Raw genomic sequence first — 5,050 nt, 5'->3', positions numbered from 1 at the left:
ATCATGGAATTACGTCCATCAACAATACTTTTTAAAACCACATACATTGAATCACCAATCATACCATTGAATCACACACACTTTCACTTTAACAGTATACAACATGTTTGAATCCCTTCATACGATATAATTTGCTCCAACACATACTTCACAAACCATACAACATTCAACTCTAAGTGAAACAATATAAAAGAGAAAATAGAAAATAACACCCTCGCAAGGCGAAACTGGCGCTATTCGCATAGCGCACCCTCCCAGCTCGCCTTGCGAATTAAGTCTGAATAAGTGTCAGACTTTGGGTCCCTCGCATAACGCACCCAGGTCGTTATGCGAGAACCCAGACAGAGACCAACCCCCCTAAAACTCTCGCTATGCGCCCCACTCGCCTTTCAAATTAAATGGGCAGTGGTTCCAAACCACCACCAGTCGCATAGCAACACCCTCTGGTCATTCGCACAGCGCACCAACTCGCACACTGAATGACTCAAACAGTGAGCACTCTCTACAGGGTCTCGCTATGCGAGACAACTTGCCTAGCGACTTTGCATAGTCTGCAGAACACTCAATTCTGCAGATTATGCCCCCTTGCACCCTCTAGACCAATTCTAGTCCTCTTTCCCATTTTCTAAGTCCTCTAGATCGTGATTATGTCCCAGTTAAGCTTGTTTATGCGATTCCTAACTTTCCTCTAGTGATTTTTCAAGTCATCCAAACTCACTTCACTCTCTAGAACATCTAAATCAACAACCTAATGGCCTAAGATCCATTCTACTGTTTTTAACATGTTTTAGACCTTCCTTATGTACTTAACAAGTTACATTTAATCCATCTAAGTTGCCCAAACTGTCCCATTGTGCTCTAGACCCCAAATGTCCAATTTCAACACCTCACGTCCCTTGAACTAACCTAAACTTCTGCCTGACTGTTAAACTGTTTACCAAATTATCACTAACCAGAAATCTCGCTCCATCCCCTTCCTACTGGTTCAATTTACTGCCTTTTTCATTCATCCAAAATGATTCCCAAACAAATCACTATAGTCTCATCAATCACACATCTCAGTTCATAACATCCAACATGCTTAAAATCATAAAATACAATCCAACACTCATCAGTTCAGCAGTCAACATGCATTCATTTACAAAGCAATTTCAAGAAAGAATTTCAGGAAAATAATTAACTCCCCTTACCTTGGTGGTTATAAGCACAGTACTACTCAGAATAGTAGCAAAACCCCAACAGTGCCTTACACAGCCATCACACAATAAGACCCTACAATCCACTAAAGTGGAGACAGAAACAGCTCTTAGAGCTATAATAGGCAGAGAATTAAAAAGGGGAAGACTATCAGCTGCATGCAACCAGTAAAGTTGCATGCCCTAGGTTCAAGAGAGATGGAGAAACTGACTTACCCGTCCAAAACGAAAACTAATCGGATGGATGGGAAGCTCTCAACTCCGTGAACGAAAGGATACTACCTATTTGACAATGCAACGGTTGTAATTTGTGAATGGGTAGAGAGAAGGCAGAGCAAGAAGAAGAAGACAGAGTTTAGAGAGAGAAGGAGAAGTTGGCTAATGAACTCAAATTGAGAAAAGTCCCTTCTAAAGTCATGGTGTCCTTAATTTTACAGGTCTGGTTGCCTCAACATAAGGCCCAAAAGCCCCTTATTTTTCAGGCCCTTACAAATTGGAAGGTGGAAAGGTAAAGCTGGTAAACTAAATCTTAAGTTATAAATGTTTGCTAAAAAATATAGTTTTAGATTATGATTAGAATATTTTCCATTCGAAGAAAAATAATATTAAAGGGTTATTAATTATATCCAAAACATAAAATTTATAATCTATAAAAATATTATTATAATTATTCTAGTGTATAATAACTATAGTAATATGAAATTCGTAAATATAGTTTCAAAGAAATAATAGTTCTTTTTATAAAGATAAATTTATTTTTTAAATTCTAGAAAAGAAAGAATAACAACGAAACGATAACAATACTTATATCTTTTGAGATAGATCAACTAATTTTCTCTCATCTACTCACAATAGTAAAGGTGATAATTGCAAAAAAAATAAAACAACACAAACAGAATAACATAGAGTTTTCATAAACAAACATAAAAATAATCATCATACATTACTCATTCATAAAATCACCATATCACATACAATAACTCATTATAGACTCAATTAAATAAAGCAATAATGTGAAATCTCAGGGAGGTCGTACCCTTATAGTGATCTCGTGCACTTGTGGTGGTTTCTACCGTTCTACAAAGTCATTGTCAATGGGTTTCACCCTACCACATACAAAGTTAGTTCGTTAATATTTTTGGCAAAGGCAAAGCCCCTAGATTAGGACTCACTGCACCTCTCACCACTTACCTCATTCTACTCTAGCTGTGCCTGAATGATTATTAGAGCGACAAGATAACCTCTAGCATTTGGACTCCCACATTAATGCATACACTAATAAAATGTCACCATATAATCTCCCCACGAGATCCTCGGTCATGTCATTGTTGGTGCCTATAGGTGTGATGGTTGTCTACATCAGTGTTTCTTGTTATATGAAGTGGGCGAAGAAAATTCTCTACATGCAAGAAGATAGGAGAGGAAAGTGACGCTAACAATGTTGTCGGCCACACGACGATTTGATGCGAAGATTAAGTACCAGTAGTGGCGTTCATTGCCATGGGTACCAACACTGCTCAATCTTGGTTGGGTTTCATCATGTCTCCTTTCTCTTGTGTTCTCTTTGTTGATGATATTGTGTGTGAGTGTGATGAGTGAAACATGTTAACAAAACAATGATACGGGTCATGGGTCAACGCTTATACACTTGTTCTTCAACTTCACATTCTCATGGTAAAACGAATTACAGGTCAGCCCATTAACAACTTGTTCTTGTGACCCAACGCATAAGTTAATCGATATAAAAACAGAGTTGTCAACTTGTTTATTTTTTATTTTAATTTGTATTTAAAAAATAAAAGCTAACGAGTCAACTTGTTCCATTTCCCTTTTACCCATCAATTTAACAAATCAAACAAAAACGAAACAAAACATACTAAGTTAAAATCTTCAACTTAACCCACTCAACTTTTTGCGAGATAATTGTCGACCCGTGCACCTAAAATCGTTTTACCACCCTTACTTTTTGCAAATGTCCTTTCAAATATTATTGTTTTTTCTTTGTAATAATAGTCTTTGATACATATGATACTATAATTAATGTAGATATTTTGTCTAATTAAAATTTTATCTTTTCGAAGACCAAGTAAGCATTGTAGGCTAGCCACCAACCCACGCAAGTTCATATCAAAACAATTAAACCAAGTCAAGTCAAATATTTTATTCTTCAATAATGTTGACTTCTTCCATATGATTTATGGAGTTGTTTAGGAAAATAATTTTAAGACATGTTTGATATTTAAGATACTAACTTAATGACAATATTTAAAGAACTTAGATAACAATAATAATGATGTGTGAAACTTTGCAAGACTAATTTGAAACCTTTCATAACAAAATTGTAATATATTTATCCAAGCCTAGGCTTCTCCTACTACGATGAAAGTGCAAAAGTCCAAGCCCAGTTTCAAGCTTCCATTAAAATAACATGGTTATTAAAAAAAACTATTTTAAGCAAAATAAGTTTCAAGCTACCAAACGTATTTAAAATTATTAATTTATCCATTAGAAGTGGAAATGTTTTAATATATAAAACCATAATGTCTGTTTTTTATAATATTAAAATTAAAATAGTATACTTAACGTTGATTTAATAAAATTAAATGCTTAATGTAAATATAAAATTAAATATTTCTTAAATTTACTAAAATATGATAAGAGAAATTAATTAGAGATATGTGTAAAAATATATTTACAAAATTATATTTCAAATAACATTATGTAAAAAATTTAATTTTTAATTTTTTAAAAATCAAGATGTAGTTTTAATATGATAATATATAATAAAATGATTACATAATATTTAAAACGTTTTAAATGTTTTCTTAACATTTTACATATTTTAAAACTCACATAATACATATAGGATACTTGCTAGTTTCTCTACCGAAATTTGCACAAATAGTATTTTCTTAGGAATTGCATAATAACTGACATTAATAAATAAGGGGAAAATAATAAAGAATTAGTATTAGGTCAAAATTAAATTAAGTGGCCAAGGATAATATTACAACAAATTAATGAATGAAAAAAAAAGTATATCTACTAATTAATTCTTGCCATGAACTTTAATTGAATATGTCAAACAATAATGCATAACAATATTGAGAGTGTGTGCAATATTGATGGTTTAGTATATAAAACATTAAATATAATTTTTGAAGAATATAAAACATTAAATATAAAGATTAAATGATTAATAAAGAAATTGAACATGTTAGTGTAAAATATCACTTTTTTTGTCATTTTTTATAACAATAAAGAAATATACATTAATAAAATTGTAAACAAATACAAGTTTTCATATAATTGATATAGATAGTGGTGTAAAATTTTATTTATTACATCATTTTAGGTATGCAACAACATTTTACAGTCAAATTATCTATTAATGAGTTTAAAATATCGTTATAGTATATTTTATATTCTTTGTAATTATCGTTATGAAAAATGTTGATTTTAAAGGGGCAAGACCTCTTTATCTTTAATTATAAAAATAAAATCATATTGATGGTGATAGAGATTTAAAAGTACATAGTTATAAAAAAAATTGATAATTTTTTGTAATTTGCTCAACAAAATGAAAAACTTACTATCATCATGCCTTATTAAATTTGGATAAGTTCATTGTTTCAATAAAATAAATTATGAACTTCAGGAAATATTTGACTACTTATTTATCTTTGAAATTGTCAAAAGTTATATGTATAATATGAATATGATAAAAAAAATATTATATATGTATAGTTGAGAATTCAAACGTAAATATAAGTCATGTGTTAAATAAAAATAAGAAAGTGGAACATGTAAAACACTTATATTTGTTATTTTAAATTTTCAAGTTAAAAGTGAAG

The sequence above is a fragment of the Vigna angularis genome, chromosome 10 (genome assembly GCF_016808095.1).
Source record: "Vigna angularis cultivar LongXiaoDou No.4 chromosome 10, ASM1680809v1, whole genome shotgun sequence".
NCBI classification, from domain to species: Eukaryota; Viridiplantae; Streptophyta; class Magnoliopsida; order Fabales; family Fabaceae; genus Vigna; species Vigna angularis.
Note: the sequence above shows the minus strand (reverse complement) of the source record.